This window comes from Myxocyprinus asiaticus, chromosome 8, assembly GCF_019703515.2.
Source record: "Myxocyprinus asiaticus isolate MX2 ecotype Aquarium Trade chromosome 8, UBuf_Myxa_2, whole genome shotgun sequence".
Lineage (NCBI taxonomy): Eukaryota > Metazoa > Chordata > Actinopteri > Cypriniformes > Catostomidae > Myxocyprinus > Myxocyprinus asiaticus.
Genome location: NC_059351.1, coordinates 14,043,821 through 14,059,408, shown reverse-complemented (window position 1 = coordinate 14,059,408; position 15,588 = coordinate 14,043,821).

The window sequence follows — 15,588 nt, the reverse complement described above, 5'->3', positions numbered from 1 at the left end:
GAGACCTACAGTATACCAGGCAAGATGATGAAGGCAGAAAAAGAAAAATAACCAAACAAATGCAATAAAAACTTCTGTGGAACAAAAAAGGAGATGTTACATTAAGCAGAATGTCAACCTTAGTCACTATTCACTTTTGTATGGAAAAAGATGAAAGTGAATTCTGATGGAATACCATTTTGCTGAAAATATCCTTTTGTGTTCCACGAAGAAAGTCAGTCATAAAGGGTTAGAACATGAGGGTGAGTAAATGATTTTTACTCACAATTTTCATTTTTGGGTGAACTATCTCTGAGTAATTAGTTTATTTGCTAGTGAGTTGATGTAGTTGGAATTACAGGATTTTTTTTTTTTAAACAAATATATTTCTGTAGGTTAAATATATAATTTGTTTCAGATTAACACTGAACTTGTGTCTGTCTGTGATGTTGGACATACTCTATTTGAGACATATTTATCCATTTGAAACATTTTGTCCTGGTTTTTATTTTTATTTATTTATTACTCTGAACAATTGAAACAAATACAAATATTTCAGAAATAAACTGTTACACTTCCCATACAGTCTCAGCGAACAAACAAGAGACAAAATCTTTCTGCTGGTTCTCTTGGGTTTAGTAGAAGTACTGGCTAATGGTGAACGTAGACATTCACAGACTGTAATGAGGCAGTGAGTTCCAGTTTGAATCTTAGTGAACCCCATGATGTGAACTCCTGCTGTGGCCAGTAACAAGTGACAAAAGGTCACTGTCTCTCTCAACATATTGTTAAAAATAGGTCTTTATCGGCATTTAATGGAGGTTTGTGTCTGAATATATGCATGATTTGTTCTTTCAGATGTATAAAATCTGAATTGATTTACTGTATACTGTCTAAATATGTGGTAATTAGAAGCTTCATTTGCAAAGGTGCAATTTTTTTTTTCTAGTTTCACAACTTAAGAAATTACAAATACTTTTGACAGATATTTAAAAGGATTTACACACAAGAGATGAAGACTTCAGCTATATAGGCTGAAAAATCATTCAAGTTTAATTTGATATAAGTGTGCCCCCCTCTTATGGTGGTCGCCATTTTAAGATCACATGACCTACCACTTTATAGCTGTGGTCTCACTAGGTTTTGAGCATGCAAAATTATTTTGAAACCACACTGAATAGATGATGTCATGGTTGAGGGCTTCTGGTTTAAATAAATAAATAAATCCCAAAAAGCATATGAAATTATTAACGTCCAAGGCTATTGTCATATCAGCTAGCAACAACAAAAAAACAAAAACAAAAAAATACAAATGACAATGCAATTTTAGGTTAATTATAATAATAATTAAAATACATAAAAATTAGTATATAGTGCACTTTAAGTAACTAAACTTAAATTCAGTTGCACAAATGTAAAAATTCGTGAAACTCGATTAGTGAAATTCGAAAAGCATGATAATCTTTCATCATTACCTGTAAATTGAAAGTAAAAGAACAGATACTCGTGGACTTATGATGGAGTACAATAGTGGGCATCAGGTGCACTAGCTTTTCACACATGACAGTGTCACTCCATCAAAGGTTCCTGCAAATGGGTTTTAATGAAAGAGGGCAGTGCAGGCTTGACACAACCAGTTCAGACTGACAGGTGCAGTCGGTCAACCACTAGAGCTATGTGATGCTGGAAAAGGCCTGTCAGTTATGCAGCCCTGTAAAGGCAAAATGGAGTAGCTACACATTTTGTCAAAATCATGTCTTTTGGATTATGATTTGTCCTGTGACAGACAGGTTTGGCTCAACTATGCTTAGATTCATAGAAAACAGAGTGAGACTATTTTATTTTGCACATTTGGCAGGATCCTCTCAAACTGAAGCCATTTTCCTCAGTTTCAGTGCTGGTGTAGTTACTGCGCATTGGCTTTGATGGGCAGAGTGCCATATAGCGTTCTGTCATGTAAATCAGGTGTTTAGGAGTTCATGATCATTTTACACATGCATTGAATGCACACAGGTGCCTCATTTAGATAATCCATGCTCTTCAAAAGGATGAGTTTTTAATCCGTTTACCATGTTACTTTGAGACACTTGAAGTTGCTGCCAACTGGCAAGCAGATATTTTACATTTTCCTTCAAAGCAAAATATACTGTATGTCACTTGTTACAGGCTCCAGCAGGAGTTCACATCATGGGGTTCACTAAGAATCAAACCATTAATCACTGCCTCATTGCAGTCTGTGAATGTCCACATTCACCATTAGCCAGTACTCAACAGAAAGATTTTGTCTCTTGTTTGTTCACCAGACAACAAATTGTTTCAACCTTTCAGGGTAAAAATATAACAAAATCAGGACAAAATGTGTCTCAAATGGATGTCACAAATATAGTATGTCCAACATTATAGACAGACACAAATTCAGTGTTAATCAGAGACGCCAAAGTAAAACAAATGAACAATGAATGACGGAAAAAAAATTTCAGTTGTACCAGTAAATACACCTGCATCACTTTCACACGACCTATACGATTTTTTCATGAATGCAGTCACATTATTAATTAGTTTGTGTAAAACAAACCACGAAGGGCGAGTCATTAGCTTTACATTAGTTGACTGAGATCTGTCATATGAAATTGGTTCCCATTGTTTTTGAGGACACATGGCCCTTTCAACATCACAACTCGGGTATATCATCCAGAATTTCGAGTTTCACACTGGAAAATATGACTTTGCTTGGTCATTCATGTGCTCTCAACTTGTAATTTTGATATTTCCGACTCCACTTAAAGGCATATAAAAGTCACACAAATTTTGCCACGAATCTCATCCCACACCGTTTGTGCTACGGACATCAATTATATCAAATCGTGCTGTGTGTTGAGGAGAGGTGTGCTTTTTTTTTAACAATATTTGCTCAGCGGACAATAAAACAAGCAGCAAAGTCTCATAGACTTGCATAGAAGAAGGGAGCCAAGCCAAAAATTTTAATATGAAGATAATGGAAAGTATTAAAAAAAGGATCAGACAAAGTCTAGTTTAACCACAACATTTACACTAGCCTGGGAATTCAGTGGGCATTTTAAATAGTGATGTGTTAACAACTGCACCATTTACAACTTCTCAGGGATCGTTTAAGTAAAATTTTGGTGCTTGCAGAGATGAGTAAGGTGAGGTGAACCACTGGGCTAAGAATTAACTCATAATTCTAAGTATCTGCCTGGAATTACATATGCTTTGCTAATTGTTCCAAGAGGAGGTTATAAAATATGCATTCCTTAATTCAAAATGTCTATGAAACAATATTTGCTATAGTTTTACATCAATTATTACTAGGAAATGCACTTAATTTAACATTTCAACAGTTCCAGCTCTGTGCTGATCGTCTCAAGCTAATGATGGTTTATCTAAAGGGCAGAATATGAGAGGAGTTCATGTTGAAGTCTAGCAGAAGGACTCTTGTCAGCTTGGCAGGAGGGGGCAACATGTCTCTCTGAATTACCATAACAGATTTACAGATGTAAATACAGTCAATCTTTCTCTCTAAGACACGCGCACACAAACACAGTCGTCGCACTGCAACTAGAGTGGCAGTTAGGCTAATTAGCACAGTTTTAATTTTCTAGAGGATGATCAGTGCCATGATCTTTATCCAAAGTATGTAGTGAATGTATGAAGTGAAAAGAAGAGAGGGATACAATATATAAAGCTGGAAAAAGCTTCCAAGGGTCAGTTTCAAGGACAAGAGGAGGTCTGAGACTTTGAGAGCTTTTGAGGTGAACAAACCTAGCTGGAAAATCCAGTTAAGACCAGCTTCTGATAGTGGCTGGTTTTCATAGTGTCCAAGCAGGTCATTTATGGACATGAGCTTACTAGTTTGATCAGCTGGACTATATGGTCAAGCTTCAAGCTACTTAGGGCTGGTAGACTACCTAGGACCAGAACAAACTATTACACTAGCATGCATGCCTTATCAATCCACTGACCATTAATCCAAAAACATACAGTAATAAATAAAAATTTAATTAATGTGATTCCTACATCACCATAAAACACTAGGGCTAGGATACACCAGGAAACCTAAGGCAAATGTGACATTACAGTAAATGGGCCATGCACCCCATGTAATTGAAGTGTGACCAATTCTGTACATAAATAGATGGTCTGATTACTTCATTATTATCCCTCTTTGGTGAGCTAGAGTAGAAAATAGAGTAGAAAATAGGGTCCGTCATGCCTCTAATGGTCCTCAAGGTCAGTACGACGCAGATGAAAGATTGCAGGCCATATTAGAAGACACACAGAGGGGAATAATCCGCTGTAGCCATTTCTATTCCATCAAAAAGCCTATACTAGTGCATTATTCAACAATGCAATCCTCAGCAAGAGGATCATATTCATATAAAGTGAATGCTGGAAGGTTTTGTGAAACACTTCATGCTTCTAATATCTCACAAGGGTTTGTAAACTAAACCTTCGTGTTTGGTCACGACAATTAACAAAAGATAGATTTCTTGCTGGAGTTGTAGAGCAGTGGGTAGTGCATATGCTTGTGGCACATAGAAAAGTTGTACTTGTGAGAACACTGGTTCGAATCTGGCCTACTTGTGCCAATACCAACTTACCTGTTTCCATTGAGTTTGTCCAAAAAAATTAAGGGAAAAATAAACTAGACTTTTACTTATTTTAAAGAACCACAATGCTAGGGTGTTGCTATGCTGTTTCTAGGGTATACTGAGTTTTTTAGCATATCATTCGTGGTTGCTTAGTGGTCCAAATCAAAAGACCCTACCCCCTTAGTCTTGTAGGATCGGAGTAGCCCGGAAGAAGGAAATTAAGAAGAATTAAAACAGAATTTTACCAAGATGGGCTAGAGCACTGGAAATACCTCTAAGAGCTGACAAAATGGCTCCCAAAATGGCTTCAGGAATGTTTATGTTAATTAATTTTTGACATATTCAGTTGTATCCAAGATATAAAATGTACAGTTAAAACGTACTATTTTGAGCGGGAATATTTAAGAATCCTTTACACAAAGGATTGTAAATCAACTTTGAAAAGGACAGACAAGTTGACCATGTGACTCTGAAAAGCCACCTCTTATTGGCTTAGAGCCTTTTTGGGGTGTGAACAAACTGAATGGGTTAAAAGGCAAGCTAGCAGCAACCCCCTCTGAGTTCTGTTTTCTCTTTTTTGGCTTCTCCATGCTCCACTTCCTCTTCAGCCCTGCACTCTGGCCCTCGTGGCTTGTAGCCTCTTGTCACTCAAGTTCTGTGCAATGCAGAAGTCCAGGAAGGCTCGGAGTAAAGCTCCGAGGAAGCCCTTCTCTTCTCTGCGCTACAACACACACACATGACGCCGCCTCATCCATCGACGCAACAGACAACAAACTATCACCGATCTTAACAGAGGTCCAAAAACATCGACGGAACCACCCAAACTTTCTACAAAGAGCCAGAGAACCAAGCAACACAAGGAAACCCAACGACATGCAAGTACATCTCCAGACTTTTGCTGAAAGTGCTGGTGTATTATTTAAATACTTTGGGTAATCCGATTGCAAATCCACTCAATCTGATATATAACATGGACAAGTAGAGGTCTTTGTGGTTTACAGATCTCTTTTGTTTGTTTTATTGGCCAGATGTGGTTCATCTCATTTAGCTGGGCCATGCCAGACTTTAGGGAGCCATTTTGTCAGCTCTTAGTTTTATGGCTCTGAGGAATTTCTGGTGCTCTAGGCCATCTTTTAGAAATTCTGTTTTATTTATTCTTAAATTCCTTCTGCCGGGCTACCCCGATCCTACAGTCTCCATGATATTTGAGTCCGAAGATAAGGGACTATCGTTTTCCTGTCTGCCTGGTGAAAATCATAGATTCAGTATCTTAAAAATGTAATAGCACACCACTCATCAACACTCAAGCTGCATTACTTGAGGTATCATTTAAGTTCATAAGTATGGGTCAGGGAGAGTTACACATCAAAAGGTTAATACTTAGGGCTAGGAGCTTATTCAAATCAACTTCAGCTTCAATGATTCAACTATAAGCAACAGTTATAGCAAGCATGACTAATAAATTATTTGTATACATAAATATTTTAGTTACATATCACAAAAAGGTACTTGTTTTTGTTCGAAGAATAAAACAAATTAATGTACCTTTATAAGGTACACAACAGGTCGTTGTGGTACAATTATGCACCCAAAACAAGTTATAAATTTCAACTAGAGGTAAAAAAAGGTCCCCTTGAGGGTACCACCCCAATGATAGCCCTTGTACCTTAAGAATGTCAATGTGAGCAAATAATATGCTTTTTGTTTCAGTGTTTGGTTTATAACTGAGACCGGCTACTCTGCAACATGAAGACATGTAGAGATATAGAGAATAAAGTTATTTAAATTTCTTTTGAAGTTATGTAATTAATCAATAGTAATTTAAAACAAGGGGGCATAAAAAAAAAGTAGAACCACCTATTAGTATTGGCAGATGTAATTCTAAATAATCGGATATTGGCTTTGGCAAAAAATTTCTTTTTAATCATACATCCCTTCTATATACAATTGAGATTTTCAACTATATATAGTATAAAGTTGACTTGAGATATGCAAGATGTGCCTTTAATAATGCATTGATGCTAGATCTTCAAGTGCATCTTAGATTCCACATTAAGAGTATCCATCTGTTGCTATGGTAACTTATATGCAAATGATTTATTTTTATCTGATGAATGAAACAGTCATAAAACTTTCATTTTAAAACTCCCAAAGTCCATAATTCAGATGAAAATTGTAATGCATCAAAGAGGCTACTGGCCACTCAACACACTCCCAAAGTACATAATTCAGACGAAAATTGTTATGCTTCAAAGGGGCTACTGGCCACTCAATGCATCTTCAAAGTGGTAAATGACCCACTATCACTATGGCAACAGCAGCCCTGATCCATCCCTAAAAGAGGACATACAGTACAGCTCACGATAGGACAGTCACCAATCATTTGTTACACGCTCGCTTGCAAACAAACACACACTACCCTCACAATCAAAGCTTATGCACGCCCTCTCAAAAAATAAAAAATAAAAAAAACCCTCTCCCATTAAATATGCCTCCCAAAACAAGCATAAATGTAGAGATCAAACATTTCCACAAATAAATAAATATATACATACAAGCCACCATCTCTGACCTACATACATTCAATCATTTTAAAACACAAAGATAACAAGAGAAAGCTGAGAGACAACAATCATAATAAAATAGAAGTTTTGAGAAACACTACCATGTACTTCACAGTGTAATATGGAATATATTGCAAACAAATTTGTATTTCTTTGTACATTTATGTCCAAGATCAAATCCTCTCTAAGGAAAACACACTGGAAATGCAATCTTTATATTAGTTGGATGAACATCCAGGTCATATCAAACATTGAAGTAAAACAAGCACTCACAACCCTAGACATGCAGAGAACTTTTTGTTGTATTATGAATCTGGGAATGTATCATACAATAAGAATTTTATGCTTATTTTACACATGATAAATATGAAATAAGTATAGATATGCATATTTTATTATAAGAGCCCTTCAAATACCCCGTACGACTGAATACTGGCTAAAAATGTAAAACATATTTCTGTTACTGTACTTTAGAAATGGAACCTGTATTTAAATTTATGTAAATACAAAAATGTTTGATCTCAAAATATATTAATCATCTTAAATGTAACAGAACATCTCTGGCCTTGATTACCACCAGTTTCTGCAGCTGAAGATTCATTTGTGTGCTTAATATTGATTTTAGGGCTGTCAACTGATAATTTTTCAAATTGAATTAATTACATGACATGCCAAATAATTCGCCAATTAATCACATATCAATATTTGCTGAGAAAGGCTCTCAAATAAAGATATATAAATCTTAATAAATAAAAATGTAAATGATTATAAAAATATTACAATACAAAAGTGGCTTTGGAAGTCAATATATCGTTTGTTTTATTCCCATATTATTGCACATAAGCCTACAGTTGACAGCAATCCATCAAGTTGCTTTGATGGAGATGCTTTTGGAGCGTGCTTTTGGTTTTCAGCATCATGTATGGCATGTTTATAGGACGTTGTGTCAGTTAAAAGTAGTTTAACTACTTTTAGTAGAAGTAACTTCAGTGGTAGTAGTAAATCAAGTCACAGTAACTGCCCCTTGCTGACACGGCTTGAACAAAGACAAAGTTACATGTACAATGAGTTTGAATTGCTCAGATAGTAGGAAAATAGTTACTTTAATTACAAAATTTGCATATGGGTCAGTTAGTATTATTAATTGCGTTTGTTTTTTTGTTTTTTTACATGTTATGGTTTATACAGTATACTCTATGGTCCTAATGAAGTGCCCGGCGTGGTTTTCTGCTGTGTCAGCCCATCCGCCTCAAGGTTCAACGTGTTGTGCATTCTGAGATGCTATTCTGATCACTACAATTGTACAGAGGGGTTATCTAGTACCGTACCGTAGCCTTTCTGAACCAGTCTGGCCATCATCCGTTGAGCTCTCTCATCAACAAGGCGTTTCCGTCCAAAGAAAAAAGAAATGCCGCTCACTGGATGTGTTTTTTTTTTATTTTAATTTTTTATTTTGGCACCATTCTGAATAAACTCTAGAGACTGCTGTGCGTGAAAATCCCAGGAGATCAGCAGTTACAGAAATCCTCAAAACCAGCCTGTATGGCACCAACAATCATGCCATGGTTGAAATCACTGAGATCACATTTTTTCCCCATTCTGATGGTTGATGTGAATATTACCTGAAGCTCCTGATCCATATCTGCATGATGTTATGCACTGCACTGCTTACACATGATTTGCTGATTAGATAATCACACAAATAAGTACAGTAGGTGTGCAGGTGTTCCTAACAAAGTGCTCGGTGTGTAATTAATCACACTAAATTTACATGTTAAATTGACAGCCCTAATTCAAATAATTTACTAACTGCTATAAAAGCATTAAGCCACTCAAGGCTGTGATGTATTGTGAATATAGTCATGGTTGAAGGGGATGTAGATACTCTGCTGTGTTTCATGCCTAACAATGCCCTTTAACTGGGACTAGAAGGCTCTCATACCGTAATGCTTAAATACATTTGGTTCCCCTTCTGTCACTCACTCGACGTTGTGTCGATGTAGTGACACTAGGGGTCACTCTTGAGAGCCCCGAACACCTCAGATCTTTGAGAAAAGGCCAATGAGAATTGGCGAGAGTGGAATTTGCATGCCACTCCCCCGGACATATGGGTATAAAAGGAGCTGGCTCGCAACCACTCATTCAGATTTTTTCTTCAGAGCTGAGCGGTTGTACTTTCAGCGAGCTGAATACTACTGCTGTTCCATTCACCTCTTGAGTATGCTCTTGGATATCTGGCGCATTTCCAGCGGCTTTCTGTCCTTCTGCACGACAAGTGCAGATTTCGCCCCTGGGCGCTTCGACAGCGCTAAAAGAGTGTATATTCCTGCTAAAGAGTATATTTTCTCTATTAGAGCACACACATTGACGTTGAACGTCTTTTTAAAGACGCGTCTTTATAAAGATGCCTTTCCGTCTTTGTGTGATCCCTGGATGCGGTCACTATCTCTCCATTTCCGACGGCCACTGGCGCTGCCTCACATGTCTGGGCAGCGATCACACTGAGGCAGTGTTCGTGGATGGTTCATGTTCTCATTGTGAGAATATGACTGTAGAGCCGAGGAGGGCGGGGCCGGGCTGGAATGAGACACACCCGGTCCCCAATCAGCCTGATGGGGCGTGCGAGGGATAAAGGCGGCCGGGGACGACAGTTCGAGAGAGAGAGAATTGCAGGCAGCTGTACTGTGTGTTTTCGGTTGTGTGTTTTGTTTAAATTGTTTATTAAATTATTATTTAAGTTGTCAAGCCGGTTCTCGCCTCCTCCTTTCCACTAAACCCCCTTACACTGGTGCCGGAACCCGGGAAGGAGGAGGGATTCCCATCGCAGGGTCCTCGACACTGCCGTCCACCCGGGGGAGCGCCGCTGCCGTCCGATGGGGGACGGAGTAACCCGACCACCCGGGCGAGTGGGGACGGGACTCCGCCGTTGAGAGAAGACCGCCGTCCGTGGGGGGGAGGAGGGAAGCGACTCCCTGACCGCCTGGAGTGGTAGGGCCGCTGCCAGGGGTGGAGGAGAGTCCCCACGGGACGCCGGGAACGCAGAGGGGCGTTCTGTCCGCTGGGGGTCGGAGGTCTGACTCCGGTCCGCCTGGGGAGGAGCGGCTGCAGTCCGCCTGAGAGGGTGGAGTAGTGATCGGGGACCACGCGACGGCGCATCAGAGAACCGGTGAGTTTCTTTCTTCTCTCTCTCCTCTCTCTCTCTCTCTGTCGCTCCGTGATGGCCTTTCCCTCGCCATTTTGTGTTGTTGTTGTTTTTTCCCCTCCTGTCTCCTCCCAGGTCGAGGAAGGCGGGGAGGACCCGCCGGCAGTCGGGGCATAAGGCTGCCAGCTTCAGGTTGGCCTGCCCAGTCTGAGGCTGATGGCGAGATGACCGCCATGCTTGACTGTGCCGCTGCGTGTGTCGGGTTGGAGTGGAACCTTCCACCCTCCCCTGAGCCCTCACGGCTAGATGATTGGTTCCTGGGTTCGGGGCGCCAATCACAACCACGCCCCCCCGGTTCCTTTCTTCCCGGAAGTGCACGACGAGCTGACGAGGTCATGGAGGGCACCTTTTTCTGCCCAAAACCGACCTCCCAGCTCGTCCGCTCTCACTACCCTCGATGGCGGGGCGGCCCACGGGTATACGGAGATCAGTGTAAAATCTCGTGAAGGTATTGGGTGTCGCCCAGCCCACTGCCCTGCAGATGTCTGCTAGAGAGGTGCCATGGGCCAGTGCCCACGAGGATGCCAGACTCCTTGTGGAGTGTGCTCGTATTCCCGTAGGGGCAGGCACGGCCTGGGCCTGTATGCCATAGCATACACTGTGGCAGTGTAGATTCATACACTCACTTAAATAATATTCAAAAGTAAAAAAATTAACATTGTATATAATCTTAAAGAAATAATTAATAAAAAAATGAAAGTCTGTCATAAGAGGTCTGCTATCTGACCCAAGCCCAATGAAACCCAGGTTCAGGTCAGTTAGGGGCTGTTCACACTAAAAGTGTTTTGTGTGCATCTGCACTGTTTTTCAATTGTTTGTTTGTTTGTTTTCTTTTGTAAAAATGAACTGGATGGACATCTTTGACCGTTTTGTCATGTCTTGAGGCTTTTGTCAGTGTCTCACGCAGGACTCTAGTTCTCTCTTTAGTTCTGAGTTAGTTCAGACTACAAAGAGGATTTCATGTGACTGTTGCTTGATAAATGGTAAGCCAATGTTTTTCCCTTTTACTCTGGTGTGCTGAGGGGCCGCTGTGCCTTGGAAAAATGTATGTTTACTGTTACTACTGTATACTGTTATGGATATTGCCAACGATGCTTAAATAAAATACAGCCTATAGTAGGAAATGTACTTGCAGAAGAAATTATAAAGAGAGCGTGTGATTTGGGGTTTGGGCTTAAGACTTGATGGTACTGGTCGGATCAAGTCATATGGTTTTGGGTACGGGATGGGTCCAGACTTCAACTTCATGCCCGTGCAGACCTCTACCATTTTCTCACCCTCATGTTGTTTCAAACCCATATGACTTTCTTCACTATGACTGTGGAACATGAAAAAAGATGTCAGGCAGAATGCTAGCCTCAGTCACCATTCACAATGAGACTTAGTTGTGACTGAGGCTAACTTTCTGCCTAACATTTTGTTGTTGTTGTTGTTCCACTGAAGAAAATCATAAAGGTTTAGAACAACATTAGTCAATGACAGCATAATTTATCCCTTTAAAGTATGTACAATAACAAAACATACTGTATAAATCACAGATTCCAAAAAATACTTATTTTATATCATAGGTTATAAATCTTTGGAACAGACAGAATGTGATTCGGTACATTCAGGCAATAAAGCCCGGCAGCAGTGAAACTGAAGGAATTGGTAAACAGACAAAAAAGAATGACAGGAAGGAAGAGGGTAAAGAAAATTTATTCCTTCTGGGGCTGTGTGATCTTTTTAGGGGCCATTTACATGACAACGTTTTCAACTAAAAACGGAAAACTTTTTATGCGTTTTGGCTGTTCGTTTACGCGACAATGGCATTTTGGGGCCTGAAAACGCAAACTTTTGAAAACGGGTTTCAAAGTGCAAGTTTTTGAAAACAATGCCGTTATCGTCTCCGTGTAAACACACAAAAACGCAAATTTGTGAAAACGATGACGTCATGCGCATGCGTATTACGTGTTCAGTCTATAGGCATGCGCGCGAGTACTTCAAAACAATGCACGAGACATTCAAAACTACAATGGCGGACTACAGGACTGTGTTTATGCTGCTCAAGACTTGTAGTAATAAAGCAACATCATCGTCTGTCCAGACAAAATTGCTCGATGCTTTCGCCATCTTCATTGATTGTATTCACTGCTCTGAGGAAGAATGCTTATGTGCGCAGGCACGTAGTGTTTCTTTACAAAATGACATTGCCAACTACTGGCCTGGCATGCATAATACAATGTTTTTAGTCGTTTTCGCGGATCCGTGTGAACGGGGATCGTTTTGACAACGTTGTCATCTGTACGCTAAACTTTTCAAAAACGCAAATGAAAAATGTTTCCGTTTTTAGTACATCGTTGTCGTGTAAACGTACCCTTAGAGTGCCTTTAACACCACTTCAAACCTCTTCCGGAATATTGTGAAATATAGTGATTGGCTAGCTGGGCTTATGTGAGCTAATGTGATTGCAGCTCAGTGATATCTAACGTTACTAATTTGGGAGAGATCAAGAGAGAAAAATAGAGGTTGCAGGATTTATGGGTGTTAATATAATCATGAGTTTAGTAATATAGTTGTAGGACATTTTCTGAAAGCCTAAGAGGAATCAAATACTGTACAGGCACTCAAACACAATCATCTAGAAAGATGTGTGAGATGCAAAGGGAAATACTGAGTTCACACAAAACAACATGTGGGTGAGTAAATGATGACAGATTTTTCATTTTGGGTGAACTATCACTTTAATCTTTATTATACTAAAGGTCTATTCTCATTCGCACAATTCCCAGGATAAAAAAATACACAAAACGTGTACAGCCTGCTGAAATCATCCACTTATCACACTCAGTTTGAGTGACGGGGTTATGTCTATTGGGAAGACCTGCCTTGATTGCCTTCAGTGATTATCTCGGTGGCAATGAAAGAGTGATCCACGATCCAGTGTGACACTCTCTCCAGTTTCAAATGTCATGGTGAACTAGGCACAGATAAGGCACTCAATAGAGAGATATATCTCCTGTCTCATCGTCTGTGCAACCACCAAACCTCTATGAGAAAACACGAGGATGCTTTGACAGGTAGACAATATTTGATGGCATGGGAGAGCACATGTTAGGGAACAGTTCCTGACTTTCTTCTTGGTCTAAAAGGATAATTATTAACATGAAATATACACTCACCTACCAGTTTATTAGTAACACCTGTTTACCTACTTATTCATGTGATTATCTAATCAGCCAATTGTGTGGCAGCAGTGCAATACATAAAATCATGCAGATACAGATCAGGAGCTTCAGTTAATGTTCACATCAACCATCAGAATGGGGAAAAATGTGATCTCAGTGATTTCTACCATGGCATGATTATTGGTGCCAGGCAGGCTGGTTTGAGGATTTCTGTAACTGCTGATCTCCTGGGATTTTGTAGTGAGCAGAATAGCATCTCAGAATGCACAACACGTAGAACCTTGAGGCGGATGGGCTACAAAAGTAGAAGACCACGTCGGGTTCCACTTTTGTCAGCCAAGAACAGAAAGCTGAAGCTGCAGTGAGCCTACCATTTGCATCTTGCAGCAGAAATCGAGATTCGTCAGACCAGGCGATGTTTTTCCAATCATCTACCGTCCAGTTTTGGTGAGCCTGTGCCCAATACAGCCTCACTTTCCTGTTCTTGGCTGACAGTAGTGGTACCCCAAAGGGTCTTCTGCTGCTGTAGGTCATCTACCTTAATGTTCAACGTGTTGTATGTTTAGAAATGCTTTTCTGCATAGCACTGTTGTAACGTGTGGTTAATTGGGTTACTGTCACCTTCCAGTCAGCTTGGACCAGTCTGGCCATTCTCCTCTGACCTCTGTCATTAACAAGCCATTTTCGCCCACAGAACTGCCGCTCACTGGATGTTTTTTGTTTTTCACACCATTCTCTATACACCCTAGAGACCACTGCATGTGAAAATTACAGGGGTTCAGCAGTTACAGAAATACACATACCAGCCCGTCTGGCACCAACAATTATCCCACAGTCTAAATCACTAATATCACATTTTTCCCCATTCTGATGATTTATGTGAACATTAACTGATGCTCCTGACCCATATTTGCTTGCTTTTATACATTACACTGCTGCCACATGATTGGCTGATTAGATAATCGTATGAATATGTAGGTGTACAGGTGTACCTTATAAAGTGGTTGGTGAGTGTATATGGTACAGCTATAACAGGGGCTGGAGCACTTTATGCAATACATTTTACTTTTGCTTGCAGCATTGGATATTATCCTTATTTTTTGTATAAAAAGCTTGGCTACCAGCAAAGAAAAAATATTACTTAAAGGGATATTGCACCAAAAATGAAAATTCCGTCATCACTTAATCAACCTCATGCTGTTCCAAGCTTGTACGACTTTGCTTCTTCTATGGAACACAAAGGAGATGTTAGGCAGAATGTTAGGGATTGACAGCCTCAGTCACCATTTATGTGCAATGAAAGGCACTCTTTTGTGTTTTACAGAGGAAAGCCATACAGTTGTGGAACAACATGCGGGTTAATAAAAGATAGCATAATTAATTTTCTTTTGGTTACCTTTCCATTTGAAACACAGTGGCCCCCAAAAAAGTATTCCGGCACTTAAGCTACACTTAAAAATGACATTGAATTAGATCTAAAATATCAAACCAATTAATAATCAGACCTTTACCTAAAATATCTATCAACTTTTGCAATTACTTTTAACCAACTGGTCTGAAGGTCATGTATGAAGTTAGTTCCCATTTATTATATCAATGGGTAATTTATTACTCTGATGAAAGACTATTTTGTATAAAGCAAACTTTATAGGTACATTCATTCAAATGCAATTATATAAAAAACAATGTTTAATAGCATGTCCTAAATGTCAAAATACTTTTTGGGGTCATTGCACTTCCAGTCTAAAGGGGTCTCTTCTTTGAGTTAAAATTTTATGTTTAAATGCAATTTTGTTTTTTTTTTACAAAATCGCCTTCGGCTTGCTCACTGGCTTTCTAAATACAATTATTATTTAATTACTTATTTTTAAACATGCATATTTTATCAAACTACATAATGATTACTCTAAGATATTATAGATATTAGTTTCATTTTCTGTCAATGCATGATTTTTTGTAAAGCTGCTTTGAAACAATGTGTTTTGTGAAAGGCACTAAACAAATAAAAATGACTTGACTTGAAAATCCGTGTAGAAAAATCTCTGAGAAAGGCATTGTTATCCATA